Below are 17,521 nucleotides of genomic sequence, written 5' to 3' on the forward strand. Positions count from 1 at the left end.
AATGATAAAACTCCCCTATACTTTAGATAATGTGATCCATTAATGAAGAATGTGATCGTCTGGGGGAGTACGACGGTCATAATACCCCTAAAGAAAAGAAATAGTTGTATTCCTAGGTCTTTTATAGTTTTGAAATCAGACTAAGGAATACTAAGAGGGTGCATAAAAATGCCATATAGAAGAAAGTTTTAACAGAATAAACCCAAATAATAAAGTTTAAAGATACCCAATTTTTAGTGAAGATGGAGTAATCTGGGGGAGCATGGTATGGAAATACCTAAGATTCGAATAGATTGTATCAGGGGGAGCATGTTGTATGACCTATACAACACATGTTGTTAGCTCTATAAGGGAGGAATGAGTAAACATGGATCTTGTGATAAAGGTCCCTGTAAAACCTATTGCCTCTTGGAAGTGAAAGACTATAGAATTAATTTGCCTCTTGGCAATGACAGAGCAACAACAGCCCCATATGAAAGAAGTGCCAGTACCCGAGACAAAGATGGTCTCAAGGAATGAGAAAATCAGATACTTTTGATTACTATAAAGTCTATGTTAGTGAAATCAAATGGAGGTTGATCCCACCTATTTATAGCGCTCAATCGAGCTTCGGCAAGTGTATGTTTGTCTAAATGATAAGAGACTATGTGAGATGAAATAAAATTGGTGAATCTCGACGATATTTGGGACTCATAGGTAAATTTCCAATGGAGCCAAAACAGTAGGTTGTAAAGGGTCTACAAGGTCAATGTGACTCCAAAGGAAATATGTAAAGGTGTAAAGCGTGACTTAAATCAAAAGGATTCGTGCAAAGAGAATGGATAGATTACAATGAGTGTTAGTGGCACATCATGATAGACATCATGGTCTGAGTTACATCAGATGAAGTAAATAAGACAAGGGATACTACTTCAAGAAGTTTTTTTATGGACTAGAGCAAGTCTCTAGATAGTAGCATTTAAAGTTAAAAGAATCATATGTTATTTTGGGTTAAAGAAAATGAGAGGACAATTGTATTCATGCAAAGTTATAGATTAGGAAATTCATTCTAATCCTGTGCATGTGGACGCCATTCTACTTGCTAGTGGTCATGTCAATCTACTGCAGGAGGATAAAATAAGTTCTTGTCCTCAAAGTTCTAAGGAATGTTCTCGGTAGAGTGTCTCTCGTTATAATTATCGAGATTCACCAAGAAAAGAATAAAAGGGGGTATTAGGAATGTTGCATGGACATGCTAAGAAAGGTCTCTAAAGTGTGCATGCGAGAAAAAACCTACGCATGTTCTTATAATCAAGGGTAATGGAACTTGAAACTGTGGTGTCCCAAAAGTTGATGAGAAAATATTGAAAACGGATATGGTGACATATGCTTCAGCTGTTGGAAGCTCAATATATTACCCTGACACGGTTCACGTATCCGGGTTGTTTTGGCAATGTCCAGTCCATATATAGATCGCTGGAATGAAAGTTATCGGCCTCATGCTGAAAGAAATAAGTGCTCTCAAAAGATTGTGAGTACAAAGACATGACTTGTGAAATGTATAGCAAAATCCACAATTGTCGCTAACTTTCACACTAGGAGTTTTTCTGTGGAAAAGCTCTAAAGAATGAAACAATTATCATCAATGTGATGCAAAGATATGTTATAGCTTCATATGAGGCCGAGGGACAGGAAAAATGGTTAAGGAGACCTGTACCCGGAGTTGATAATGGTTGACAACAGCGATAACCATTTTAAGTTTTCCGCTCCTATGACAACGAGTCAAGTGTTGATGCCAAACACACTGACACAGATTTATGCGTTGTAAAGGAGAAAGTCCGGAATTATGTAGAAATGCTTGAAGCATAAAAGCAATAGACAAGTGTTTGCAGATCTGCTTATTAAAGGCTTACCGCCCAGTGTGTTAGGAGAACACACAGTCGACATGGGCTTTATGGTATAGTCTAAGATTTTTGGACAATAAAGGTCCCAAGGTTAAAGAATTTGTTTCAAAACAGAGAGGTGCGTTGTGGCTGTCTGATTCTACTGGCAATTGAGCTGTTGATACGTCCATTTTGCATCATGCTTTTATATTGATATTTATTGCATTATGGGTTGTTATTACATGATATATCACAATACTTATGCATATTCTCTCTTATTTTACAAGGTTTACATGAAGAGGGAGAATGTCGGTAGCCGGGATTCTGGGCTGGAAAAGGAGCAAATATTGGAGACCTATTGTGCACAGCTCCAAAAGTCCTGAAACTCCACGAAAGTTATTTTTGGAATTAATGAAACTCCACACCCTGTCCATGAGGGTGGGGGCACCCCCCTAGGGCGCGCCCCTGCCTCGTGGGCCCCCTGACAGCCCTCCGGTGGCCATCTTCTGCTATATGAAGTCTTTTACCCCGAAAAATCAGAAGCAAGCTTACGGGACGAAACTCCGCCGCCACGAGGCGGAACCAATCTAGGGCTCCGGCGGAGCTGTTTTGCCGGGGAAACTTCCCTCCAGGAGGGGAAATCATCACCATCGTCATCACCAACGATCCTCTCATCGAGAGGGGGTCAATCTCCATCAACATATTCACCAACACCATCTCCTCTCAAACCCTAGTTCATCTCTTGTATCCAATCTTTGTACCAAAACCTCATATTGGTACCTGTGGGTTGCTAGTAGTGTTGATTACTCTTTGTACTTGATGCTAGTTGGTTTATTTGGTGGAAGATCACATGTTCAGATCCTCAATGCATATCAATACCCCTCTGAGTATGAACATGAATATGATTTGTGAGTAGTACATTTGTTCCTGAGGACATGGGAGACGTCTTGCTATAAGTAGTCATGTGAATTTGGTATTCGTTCGATATTTTGATGAGATGTATGTTGTCTATCCTCTAGTGGTGTTATGTGAACGTCGACTACATGAAACTTCACCATTGTTTGGGCCTAGAGGAAGGCATTGTGAAGTAATGAGTAGATGATGGGTTGCTAGAGTGACAGAAGCTTAAACCCTAGTTTATGCGTTGCTTCGTAAGGGGCTGATTTGGATCCATATGTTTCATGCTAAGGTTAGGTTTACCTTAATACTTCTTTTGTAGTTGCGGATGCTTGCAATAGGGGTTAATCATAAGTGGGATGCTTGTCCAAGAAAGGGCAGTACCCAAGCACCGGTCCACCCACATATCAAATTATCAAAGTAACGAACGCGAATCATATGAGTGTGATGAAAACTAGCTTGATGATAATTCCCTTGTGTCCTCGGGAGCGCTTTTCTCAGATAAGAACTTGTCCAGGCTTGTCCTTTGCTACAAAAAGGATTGGGCCACCTTGCTGCACCTTATTTACTTTCATTGCTTGTTACCCGTTACAAATTATCTTATCACAAAACTATCTGCTACCTACAATTTCAGTGCTTGCAGAGAATACCTTACTGAAAACCGCTTGTCATTTCCTTGTGCTCCTCGTTGGGTTCGACACTCTTACTTATCGAAAGGACTACGATAGATCCCCTACACTTGTGGTTCATCAAGACTCTGGCGCCGTTGCCGGGGAGTGAAGCGCCTTTGGTAAGTGGAACTTGGTAAGGAAAAATTTATATAGTGTGCTGAAATTTACTGTCACTTGTTACTATGGAAACTAATCCTTTGAGGGGCTTGTTCGGGGTATCTTCACCCCGACCAGTAGAGCAAAGAGTTGCTCCTCAACCTACTGAACCTACTGAAAATGTTTACTTTGAAATTCTTCGGGTATGGTAGAAAAACTGCTGGCTAATCCTTTTACAGGAGATGGAACATTACATCCCGACTTGCACCTAATCTATGTGGATGAAGTTTGTGGATTATTTAAGCTTGCAGGTATGCCTGAGGATGTTATTAAGAAGAAGGTTTTCTCTTTATCTTTGAAGGGAGACGCATTGACATGGTATAGGCTATGTGATGATCTGGGATCCTGGGACTATAAACGATTGAAATTGGAATTTCACCAGAAGATTTATCCTATGCATCTTGTTCATCGTGATCGTAATTATATATATAATTTTTGGCCTTGCGAAGGAGAAATCATTACTCAAGCTTGGGGGAGGCTTAAGTCAATGTTATATTCATGCCCCAATCATGAGCTCTCAAGAGAAATGATTATTCAAAAATTTTATGCTCGACTTTCTCTCAACAATCGCACTATGCTTGATACTTCTTGTGCTGGGTCTTTTATGATGAAGACTGTTGAATTCAAGTGGAATTTATTGGAAAGAATTAAATGCAACACTGAAGATTGGGATTCCGACGATGGTAAGGAGTCAGGTATGACGCCTAAGTTTGATTGTGTTAAATCTTTTATCGGTACCAATGCTTTTCGTGGATTTAGCACTAAATATGGACTTGACTCTGAGATAGTGGCTTCTTTCTGTGAATCATTTGCGACTCATGTTGATCTCCCTAAGGAGAAGTAGTTTAAATATAATCCTCCCACTAAAGTAAAAGTAGTTGCACCTATTAAAGTTGAAGAAAATTCTATCACTTATAATGATCCTATTGTCCCTACTACTTATATTGAGAAACCTCTTTTCCCTGTTAGGATAAAAGATCATGCTAAAGCTTCAATTGTGGTTCGTAAGAGTAATACTAAAACACCTACACCACCTGAGCAAATTAAAGTTGAACCTAATATTGCCGTGGTTAAGGATCTCTTGGCCGATAATATTGATGGGCATGTTATTTATTTCTGTGCTGAAGCTGCTAGAATTGCTAGACCCGATGCTAAGAAACATAGACCTGTAGTAGGCATGCCTGTTATTTATGTTAAAATAGGAGATCATTGTTATCATGGCTTATCTGATATGGGTGCTAGTGCCAGTGCAATACCTTACTCCTTATATCAAGAAATTATGCATGATATTGCACCTATTGAGGTAGAAGAGATTGATGTTACAATCAAGCTTGCCAATAGAGATACTATTGCATCAATTGGGATTGTTAGAGATGTTGAAGTCTTGTGTGGGAAAGTTAAATACCTGCTGATTTTCTTGTTCTTGGTTCCCCACGAGATAGCTTTTCTCCTATTATATTTGGTAGAACCTTCTTGAATACTGTTAATGCTAGAATTGATTGCAAAAAAGATGTTGTTACGATTGGTTTGGATGATATGACTCATGAGTTTAATTTTGCTAAATTTCGTAGACAACCCCATGATAAAGATTTGCCTAGTAAGGATGAAATTATTGGTCTTGCTTCTATTGTCGTACCTCCTAATGATTCTTTAGAACAATACTTGCTAGACCATGAAAATGATATGTTCATGAATGAAAGAAGGGAAATAGATGAAGTATTCTTTAAACAGGGACCTATTTTGGAACACAACTTACCTGTTGAAATCCTAGGGGATCCTCCCCCACCTAAGGGTGATCCCGTGTTTGAGCTTAAACCATTACCTGATACTCTTAAATATGCTTATCTTGATGAAAAGAAGATATATCCTGTTAATATTAGTGCTAACCTTTCATAGCAGGAAGAGGAAAGATTATTGAAAATTCTGAAGAAGCACTATGCTGCTATTTGATATACTCTTGATGATCTTAAGGGCATTAGTCCCACTTTATGTCACCACAAAATAAAATTAGAGGAAGATGCCAAACCAGTTATTGATCACCAATGACGGTTAAATCCTAAGATGAAGGAAGTGGTAAGAAAGGAAATACTAAAACTCCTTGAGGCAGGTATAATTTATCCCGTTGCTGATAGTAAGTGGTTAAGTCCTGTCCATTGTGTCCCAAAGAAGGGAGGTGTTACGGTCGTTCCTAATCATAAAGATGAATTGATCCCGCAAAGAATTATTATAGGTTATAGGATTGTAATTGATTGCCGCAAATTAAATAAAGGTACTAAAAAGGATCATTACCCTTTACCTTTTATTGATCAAATGCTAGAAAGACTATCCAAACATACACATTTTTGCTTTCTACATGGTTACTCTGGTTTCTCTCAAATACTGTGTCAGCGGAGGATCAAGAAAAGACTACTTTTACTTGCCCTTTCGGTACCTTTGCTTATAGACGTATGCCTTTTGGTTTATGTAATGCACCTGCTACTTTTTAAAGATGCATGATGGCTATATTCTCTGACTTTTGTGAAAAGATTTGTGAGGTATTCATGGATGATTTCTCCGTTTATGGATCCTCTTTTGATGATTGCTTGAGCAACCTTAAATGAGTTTTGCAGAGATGCGAAGATACTAGTCTTGTTTTGAATTGGGGGAAGTGCCACTTTATGGTTAATGAAGGCATTGTCTTGGGGCATAAAATTTCTGAAAGATGTATTGAAGTTGATAAAGCTAAAGTTGATGCCATTGAAAAGATGCCATGTCCCAAGGACATCAAAGGTATAAGAAGTTTCCTCGGTCATGCCGGTTTTTATAGGAGGTTCATTAAGGACTTTTCTAAAATTTATAGGCCTCTGACTAATCTATTACAAAAAGATATTCCTTTTGCCTTCGATGATGATTGTGTAGAAGCATTTGAAATACTAAAGAAAGCTTTGATTTCTGCACCTATTGTTCAACCACCTGATTGGAATTTACCCTTTGAAATTATGTGTGATGCTAGTGATTATGCTGTAGGTGTTGTTCTAGGACAAAGAGTTGATAAGAAACTAAATGTTATTCAATATGCTAGTAAAACTCTAGACAGTGCCTAGAGAAATTATGCTACTACTGAAAAAGAATTTTTAGCAGTTGTATTTGCTTGTGATAAGTTTAGACCTTATATTGTTGATTCTAAAGTAAATATTCACACTGATCATGCTGCTATTAAATATCTTATGGAAAAGAAAGATGCTAAACCAAGACTTATCAGATGGGTCCTCTTGCTACAAGAATTTTATTTACATATTATTGATAGAAAGGGAGCTGAGAACCCCATTGCAGACAACTTGTCTAGGTTAGAGAATATTCTTGATGACCCACTACATATTGATGATAGTTTTCCTGATGAACAATTAACTGTCATAAATGCTTCTTGTACTGCTCCATGGTATGCTGATTATGCTAATTACATTGTTGCTAAATTCATACCACCTAGTTTTACATACCAGCAAAAGAAAAAGTTCTTCTATGATTTAAGGCATTACTTCTGGGATGATCCACACCTTTACAAAGATTAGACATTGTGTACCTGAGCATGAACATGAATAGATCCTATGCAAGTGTCACTTCGAGGCATATGGAGGACACCACGTTGGAGATAGAACTGCACATAAGGTATTGCAATCTGGTTTTTATTGGCCTACTCTCTTCAAAGATGCCCGTAAGTTTGTCTTGTCTTGTGATGAATGTCAAAGAATTGGTAATATTAGTAGATGTCAAGAAATTCCTATGAACTATTCTCTTGTTATTGAACCGTTGGATGTTTGGGGCTTCAATTATATGGGACCTTTTCCTGCCTCTAATGGGTATACACATATTTTAGTTGTTGTTGATTATGTTACCAAGTGGGTAGAAGCTATTCCAACTAGTAGTGCTGATCATAACACCTCTATTATAAGATGCTTAAAGAAGTTATTTTTCCGAGGTTTGGAGTCCCTAGATACTTAATGACTGATGGTGGTTCACATTTTATTCATGGCGCTTTTCATAAAATGCTTGCTAAGTATGATGTTAATCATAGAATTGCATCTCCTTACCACCCACAGTCTAGTGGACAAGTAGAGCTGAGTAATAGAGAGCTTAAATTAATTTTGCAAAAGACTGTTAATAGATCTAGAAAGAATTGGTCCAAGAAACTTGATGATGCATTATGGGATCACAAAAGTGTATATAAAAATCCTATGTGTATGTCTCCATATAAAATGGTTTACGGAAAAACATGTCATTAACCTCTTGAACTAGAACATAAGGCATATTGGGCTATTAAAGAGCTCAATTATGATTTCAAACTTGCCGGTGAGAAGAGGTTATTTGACATTAGCTCGCTTGACGAATGGAGAACCCAAGCTTATGAAAATGCTAAACTATTTAAGGAAAAGGTTAAAAGATGGCATGACAAAAGGATACAAAAGCGTGAGTTTAATGTAGGTGACTATGTGTTTCTTTTCAACTCTCGTTTAAGATTTTTTGCAGGAAAACTTCTTTCTAAATGGGAAGGCCCTTACGTTATCGAGGAAGTCTATCATTCTGGTGCCATAAAAATCAACAACTTTGAAGGCACAAATCTGAAGGTGGTGAACAGTCAAAGAATCAAACATTATATCTGAGGTAATCCAATAAATATTGAAACTAACGTTATTGAAACCGTAACCCCGAAGGTGGTGAATCGTTGCTCCTTGCAGATTTTCCAAAGCGACCACGTCTTGAGAACTTCTGAAATTTCTTCACGAGCAGTGCTAATTCATGGCTCAGTTCTTCAGGATCACCAAGGCTGCTGGTAGAGTCCTCTTCCTCAGACTCAGAGACTGCCTTGGCCTTCAGAGCACGTGGTTTGCCATAGCTCGAACCATAGAGATCTCTCTTCTCAGCAAGCTGGAACTCATGAGTGTTTAGCCTCTCAAGGATATCAGCGGGATCAAGTGACTTGTAATCAGCACACTCTTGAATCATCAGTGCTAGAGTGTTAAATGAAGAATCAAGCGATCTCAGCAATTTCTTCACCACCTCATGGTCGGTGATGTCAGTGACGCCAAGCGCTTGAAGCTCATTTGAGATATCAGTGAGGCGATCGAAAGTTTGCTGAACATTTTCATTGTCGAGTCTTTTGAAGCGGTTGAAGAGATTGCGAAGAACGTCGACACGAGAGTCATGTTCAGTTGAGACTCCTTCGTTTACTTTGGAGAGCCTATCCCAGATAAGCTTAGCAGTTTCCAAAGCAATCACTCTACCATACTGCCCTTTACTCAGATGGCTACATATGATATTCTTCGCTTGAGAGTCGAGTTGCTTGAATCTCTTCACATCAGCAGCATTCAGGGAAGGTGTGACTGAGGGAACACCATTTTCCACAACATACCAGAGATCGTTATCAATTGCCTCAAGATGCATTCACATCTTATTCTTCCAGTAGGGGTAGTCCGTGCCATCGAAGGTAGGACACCCAGTAGAGACCTTGATCATACCTGCGGTCGACATAACTAGAACTCCAGGTGGTTAAACCAAAATCACACAGAACAAGGGAGTACCTTGCTCTGATACCAATTGAAAGTGCGTTATATCGACTAGAGGGGGGGGGGGGTGAATAGGCGATTTTTATGAAATCTTCACTAAGAAATTTGCTGGTGAGGAAATTCCTAAATGAAGAACTACTTGCAGCGGAATAAGTACTCAAAAGTAAACATAGCAGAACACATGCATAGTCATCATGATGAAATGAAGACAAGCAAAGAGTACAGAAAGCGTAACACAGGAATCACAAGATGAAGACAGATAGACTGAAGAAATTGAACTGAGGAAGTCTTCAAACAGGTATGAACAAGCACACAACAACAGAGATGAGGAAATGAAAGAGTTGAAGAAATAGAACCAGTAAGCTCGGTGAAGACAATGATTTGGTAGACTAGTTCCAACTGCTGTCCCAGTTGTACATCTAGTTGGAGCGGCTGAGTATTTAAACTCGAGGACACCCAGTCCCGGACACACAGTCCTCACCGTATTCTCCTTGAGCTAAGGTCACATAGACCTCACCCAATCACTCGTGGTAAGTCTTTAGGTGACTTCCAAACCTTCACAAACTCGGTCACTCGGCGTTTCACAATTCCTCTTGGATGCTCTAGACCTTGACGCCTGACCGTCTGGAAGAAGCACGGTCTTCAAAGGAAACAAGCATCGGATCCACGCAGGATCAATCTCTTCAGTGATGCTCAATCACTTTGGGGTTTGTAGGTTTGGGTTTGGGATTTCCTCACTTGATGATTTTCACTCAAAATCCTCGGAGGATGGGCTGCTCTCAAATGACAAGTGTCAGTTTCTCTCGGAGCAGCCAACCAACTAGTGGTTGTAGGGGGCGGCTATTTATAGCCTAGGGAGCAGCCCGACATGATAAGACATAAATGCCCTTCAATGATATGACCGTTAGGTGGGTAGATATTTTGGGACAGCTGGCGCGTAGCACAGCAACGGTCAGAATATTTGACTCTCAAATACCTCAGGGCTATCATGTTCCTCACTTTGTAGGCAATTCGCACTGGCGAATTCCTAACTCCTTAGTCAGAACAAATTCCTCAGAGACTAGAAGAACTTCGTCTCTGTCACTGAAGAATATGACTGAACTGTGTGAGATTTCCAATGGCTTCACTCGAAAAGATTGGTAGGTGTAGGATTTTGAGTTGAGCATCACTTGGAAATTTTTCCTTAGTATTTCCTTGACCCCCTTTAACAGTACGGTGTTTCCTATGACTCAAGAAAGAGAAAATGAAACTATGAAATACAGAGTCTTCAAGCTTCATGTTCCTCGAATGATTGCCAAGTCTTCAAGGCCACACCAATTTCTTCACTTTCAAAGTCTTTAGAAAGTCTTCAGAAATCCAAAGTCTTTGGTTGAAGAACTTCATTTTTAGGGGTCGACTTTCTCTGTAAATACCAAACTCCTCATAAACTTATAGACCTGTGTACACTCACAAACGCATCAGTCTCTTAACCTGTAAGTCTTCAATACACCAAAATCACTAAGGGGCACTAGATGCACTTACAATCTCCCCCTTTTTGGTGATTGATGACAATATAGGTTAAGTTTTCAACGGGGATAATCATATGAAGTGTAAATACTGATATTGAGGAATTTGATTGCAAGATATAGAAGAACTCCCCCTGAAGATGTGCATAGTGAAGAATTTGCTTTTGAAGCAATGCACACTTGAAGAGTATAATCATGGAGATCTCCCCCTATATCTTGTAGTTCATACACGCATTTGACATATAACATGAAGAATTTGAAATGCATAATGAAATATGGTGACTGATGTAATTTAGCATGCGTGCGTTAACATTAATGAGGAATAAGCATGCAAAAGAATCACAACAAAAGTATCAGACCACCATAGAGTTTAAGATTACAACTCGATCCAGCAAAGTCATCAGAAGAACGAGAGTTGTAACTTAGAAAAAAAACGCCCATATAGAGTAGACCCGCTTGAAGACTAACTCAAATTTCTCCCCCTTTGTCATCGAATGACCAAAAGGGTTGAAAATGAGGACTAACGCTCCTGAGGAATATTATGAAGATGGAGGAGCGCCAGCGTTGGTGGGGTCTTGAGTCGATGAAGGGCCTGCAACAGTGTCGTTCAAGTCTTCGAACTCGTCCATTTCGCGGGATGAGGAATATGAACTTGCGACCAATGGAGGAACCTTGACCTTCTTGAGCTTCTTCGGCGGAGGAGAGGACCAGTCAAAGTCTTCTTTGAAGCCCATTTGCTTCAGATCTTCTTCACCATACAAATGTGACAGAATAGCCCAGGTGCGATCAAACACTTCATGGAGGTAGTAATGGTTTTTCTTCACTGCATTATGTGTAGAGGTCATGTTGTGAAGAATAGAGCCAAACTGACGCTTAACCCATTTGTGGTTCCGATCGACCTTCTGGTGAAGACTTAGAAGCAGCTCACGGTCAGTCATCACACGAGGAGCAGTAGCTTGAGGACTTGACTTTGGAGCATTTGCAGCAGAATCATGTGTGGCAGAGTCATCATTGGTGGAGTAAGATGCAGCTATGCGGAACTGACCATCCAATGGACGAGTGCCTTCATCGATAATAGCAGGTACCTTGCCCTTTCCTACAGGTGAGGAATATGTCCGTTTGAGGACTTCAATCGGGGGCAAGAAGCTGCCATGGTTAAGATTGTCAGCCTTGTAGTTGAGTGAAGACCTTGATCTGAGGAATCTCATGATCCATGGAGCATAAGGCTTCAGCTCAAACGGTGAAAGTGCAACATTCGCTAGAGTCCTCATGAAGAAATCATGGTAATTGTTAGGGATGCCATGCATGATGTTGAAGAGCATATTCTTCATCATCCCCACAATTTCTTCATCAACGGAGTCATGACCTTTGATTGGACTGATAGTCTTCGTCAGAATGCGATAAATGGTCCTTGGCACATACAGCAAATCCTTCACGAGGAAATTGGTTCTTTGGGCTTGTCCAGGCTTCAGCGACTTCATGAGCACTTGCATATAGTGGTCAGTGAGTTCATGCTCATCATACAAACAACGAGCACCTTCTTGTGGAGGACTGATTGGCAAGGCACGAAGCAATTTAGAGGCTGGTGCCTTGTAATGAGTGTTTTCGGTCATCTAGTACAACATCCAGGAGTTGATGTCATGTGCTTCACCAGTGATATGCAGCGTCACATAGAATTGAAGAATTAGCTCTTCATTCTAGTCAACTATGTCAGTGCAGAAATTAAGCAGACCTGCATCATGAAGCAAACTGAGGACCGGCATGAAGCAAGGCATGGATTCCATGTCCACGTGAGGAATGTGCTCGTGTTCGAAGACTTTGTCCTTGTCGAAGAGAACTGAGGAATAGAAGTTGGCCTGGCTAGCAGTCCAAAAGCGATTCCTTCTAAGACGAGCATTGTCATACATATTGAATTCAGTGAAGAATACACGCTCGCCGAAGAAATCATCAGCCTTGAATTTTGGCTTCTTGGAGAAGGGATCCTTTGGCTTGGGTTGAGGGGTGTCAGTTATCTACATAACCACCTCAGGAATCGCAATCTCAGGTTCCTCATGCTGAGGAATTTCAGGTTCTTTTATGGATGCAGCCTGGGTCATCAATCCTTCATTCACATTTTCTTCAGCACTAGTGGCTGGAATTTCTTCATGGACAGATGGGGTTGCACTAGGTTCATCAGATCCCATTTGTACTTCAGTAGTGGCTGGGGACTGAGGAACAACTTGGAGAGGAGTGAACAACGGAGAATTGGGGTGCTGACTTTCCCAAAATTCATCATTCAGTACGGGTGTGGTACAGCCGATGTCCACATCCTCATCTTCAATTTCTTCATCCAACTGCTCTGACGAAGAAACAGAAGGAGTTTCTTCATCGGATTCCTCGGGAATCTCATAATCTTCACCAAATGGAACTAGGTCCTTTGATGGCATGAAGGAGACAGGAACGACATCAATAGGATTTTCAGCTGAACTTATCAAAGGCTTCATTTTCTTCGGAGCTGAAGAATCTGATGAAGCTGATGCCTTCCTCTTTTTCATTGCTGCACGCTCTGCAGCCTTGGTCTTCTTCACATCTAATGCAGATGGAAGGATCGGAGCTGGTGTTGGCGCAGAAGGTGCAGAGGACTTTGGTTCATTTTCTTCAGGCGCAACTGTTTCATTTGCCCTGACTTCTTCATTTTCTTCAGGCGCACCACTAGTGGATGCCCTGGCAATTTCTTCAGTGGCTAGAATGGAGTCATCAGCCCTGTTACTCTCATTTCCTTCAGCAGCCTAACTGTCATCAGCGGTGCTCGCATGTTCTTCAGTAGGCTGAGCAGAGGCTTCAGCCTGAGGAATTTCAACATGCACCGGAGCAGTGGCAGTTGAAGAGAAAGTTTTCGTCAAATTGACGAACCGAACCTTTGCTCCCTTCCAATCAGCATAGTACCGATTGAAATCATCACTCAGTTGCTTGATTTCATCTTGTAGAGCAACGAGTTGTTCAGGGGTAAGAGTGAGGACATTGTCCTTAAGGTAGCGCTGTTTCTTGTACTGCGCTTTCTTCAGTTGTTTGCCTTGTTCATATTTCCACTTCTCTTCCTCAATGAGGTGAGTCAAAACATGACTTTGACCAGGAGTGAGGTTCATCTTCGGCAGAGGCGTGTTAGGGTCCTTGTGCCATAAGTCAATGAAATCGAGAATCAACTTGGGATCCAGAAGTAGTGGCACATTGCTGCCTTTGGCTCTAGCGGCCCTGGCTTGCCTATCTCTAATGATTTTGGCAAGTTCTTCATCATCAGCCTCATCTTCATCAGAGGGGATTTGGAAGGCAACCTGCTTCTTGTGAGGACTTGGTCGAAGGCCTCGTCCAGCAGTGGCCTTTTTCTTCAGCAGAGAGATGCCAGTTGTCCTTTGGCACGTGGCGAGATGCACAGGTGCCTAAGATTTGGTCGGAGCAGCTGAAGACTTTGTCGGACGAACTGAGGACTTCGGAGGAGGAGGAGAAGACTGAGGAATTTGCCATGAGGGCTTTGAAGATACTGGCCTTGAGGGCATTAAAGAAGAAGCACTTGACTTGTGGGCAGGCTTATTTGGCATTGCCTTCCTGGGCTTACTACTAGAGGCCTCAGTAGCGGTAGCAGCAGCTGCAGAATCTTCATTGAATTTCCTCACTGCTTCCTTTGCTTGTTTAGTCAGTTTGGCCTGGCGCCTTGCCCATTCATCAGCATAGTCCTCACCACGCTTGAGGCTGGTGGGATCCGCCAGTTGGCCAGGTCTCAATGGAGGTCTTGAGCATGGAGGGTTGAGCGTGAATTTCTTCATGTACTTGGGAGTAAGATACCTGTACTCCCTCCATTCTCGTGCCCATCTCCTCTCAATCCGTTGTATGCGCACCTTGCACTGATTCTTGTCCTCCTTGCCAAACTTGGCCTCATCAGGAGTGCAGTATCCAGCATAAATGTCCTTAGGGATTTCAAACGCAGTATTGACCTCAGGCCTCTTTCCTCCCTTATGTGGCTTCTTACCATCAGCCATTTTCTTCAGCTGAGGATGAACAACTGAAGTTTCTGAAGAGGTATGCAACTTTTCTTCAAGGAACGCTGCAAATGAGTTAAGTTGATGAGAACCTAGTGATTTAGCAGCGGACATGTGTACCTATGAACATAGTATAGTTGCGAGGAATTTGGAGAGGTCATATGCGTTCTCAGAAGATTTTCAAAAAGAATAGGTTTGAGGAATTTGACCAGATGAGTCTTGAAGAATCTCGCTAAGCGTTCTTTATCTTAGGTTCCAGAGTTGTACAGATTTGAAAATCCACACAATTGAGGAATCTTGAAGAAAATCATTGCTTAGATAAACAAATCAAGAACATATAACATGTGAGGTGTTTTAGTGTGTGAAGATTTGAAGAATAAACACCTTTGAAGATTTTCAAGAAAAACAATGAATCAAAGTGGGCAATAAAAGTGACTTTTAATTACCCGAAGTGAAGAACACGACGAACTGGGATGTGTTGAGGTGAAGTTTGTCCGTTCAGATCTTCCCGCCCTAACTCGGCAGAGGAAGACAGCTACAGCGGCGGCGGAGTGAAGAAATCCGCAACCGGCGCGAGTACGATGGCGACAAGGTCGAGGCAGTGAAGCTCTTCCTCACCAGCAACGATGAAGTAGCGGTGGCGCTAGGGTTTGGGAAGCTCGAGTGGGAGTGAGATCGAGCGGAGTAAAAGTGAAGTGAGGAAGAGGCAGGGGTATTTATAGCGGCAGTGAAAAACTATGCGCCCGAAGATTTCGGACGAACGTGCCCCTGACCCTTCTCATTCACGTGACATGTGTCACCCATGTACTGTGAGGTGGCGATCTTGTAGGATCATGGGTGAATAGATAAGTATTATCGAGGAATGTGGAACGGATTGAGCGGCAAAGCCGAAAATTCAGATAAGATTGTTTTAAGTTTCCGTTCGCAATTTCTTTAGCTGTCAAGGACACAGTGGAGATTTTGAACGAGTATCAAATTAGAACGCACATGAAGAATTTGTGAATAGACTGGGTTGAGTTGAGCATAGAGGGGGAAGGGTCCGATCACATTCACTTAGCAGAAGAAATCAATCTTGAAGAATTAGCAATAAGTGAATGCTGTAGAGGACATAAAACTCATATATATATATATATATATATATATATATATATGTATATATATATATTCAAATGAAGAACAACACCGGAAAAGGTGAAGACAATGCAAGGTTGAAGACTTTGAAAAACTGAGGAATTTCAAAACTGAGGAAAAACTCAAAAATTGAAGATTTTCAACCTTCTATGGTGGCGTAACCCACCGTATAAAAAAGTTGACTTCAGACACCGCATATAATTGTCGTAGGGTTCTGAGAGTCAAATTCTTCGTTAATTTCTTCACACTTAGAGTGTTAGTCTTCATTAATTGAAGAAAAACGTTACTTCGTGTGTTGCGCATCTAAGTCATCAAGTCAGTATAAGTGTTAGGATGAGTGTCCATTTCAGAGAATATTCGAAGATTCTAGGATATTTAGCTCACACCGCAACTAGCTAAATCTCTTCTCATCCAAGGGCTTAGTGAAGATATCGGCCAGCTGATCTTCAGTATTTGCATAGTCGATGGAGATATCACCCTTCAACACATGGTCACGAAGAAAATGATGACGAATTTGGATGTGCTTTGTCTTTGAGTGTTGAACTGGGTTATGAGCAATCTTGATAGCGCTCTCATTGTCGCAGTAGAGAGGCACATTCTTCACGTTGATGCCATAGTCCTTGAGTGTTTGCTTCATCCATAGTAATTGAGCACAGCACGATCCAGCAGCAATGTACTCAGCTTCTGTAGTGGAAAGTGATACACAATTCTGTTTCTTCGAGGACCAACAGACCAAAGATCGTTTGAGGAAATGGCATGTGCCTGATATTGACTTGCGGTCCACGCGATCGCCAGCATAGTCAGAGTCTGAATATCCAATGAGATCAAATGAAGAGCCCTTGGGATACCATAATCCAAGTGTTGGTGTGTGATCTAGATATCGAAGAATATGCTTCACAGCCTTATGGTGTGATTCCTTTGGTGTAGCTTGAAATCGGGCACACATGCAAACACTAAGCATAATATCTGGCCTAGATGCACATAGGTACAATAAAGACCCAATCATGGAGCGGTATACCTTTTGATCGAAGTCTTGACCATTTTCATCAGTGCATAGATGGCCATTAGTGGGCATTGGAATTTTGACCCCTTTGCAGTCTTGCATGCCGAATTTCCTCAATACCTCTTTGAGGTATTTCTCCTGAGATATGAACATGCCATTTCGCTGTTGAGGAATTTGAAGACCTAAAAAGAATTTCAATTCTCCCATCATAGACATTTGATATTCTTCACTCATCATATAGGCAAATTCATCACTATAACGTTGGTCAGTATAGCCAAAGATAATATCATCAACATATATTTGGCACACAAACAATTCATCATCATAAGATTTTGTGAAAAGAGTTGGGTCGAGTGAACCGGGTTTGAAGCCTTTCTTCATGATGAATTCCTTCAAAGTATCATACCATGCCTGAGGGGCTTGCTTGAGGCCATATAGGGCCTTGTTGAGTCTGAAGACTTTGTCGGGATTCTTTGGATCTTCAAAACCTGGGGGTTGAGCAACATATACTTCTTCCTCAAGCTTACCATTGAGGAATGCACTTTTCACATCCATTTGTTGTAAGATGATATCATGATGGTTAGCATAAGCAAGTAATATGCAAATAGCCTCAAGTCTAGCAACAGGTGCAAAAGTTTCATCGAAATCAATTCCCTCAACCTGTGTGTAGCCTTGAGCTACAACACGTGCCTTATTCCTCACAACAAGGCCATTTTCATCTTGCTTGTTGCGGTAGATCCATT

This window comes from Triticum dicoccoides, chromosome 5B, assembly GCF_002162155.2.
Source record: "Triticum dicoccoides isolate Atlit2015 ecotype Zavitan chromosome 5B, WEW_v2.0, whole genome shotgun sequence".
Classification (NCBI taxonomy): Eukaryota; Viridiplantae; Streptophyta; class Magnoliopsida; order Poales; family Poaceae; genus Triticum; species Triticum dicoccoides.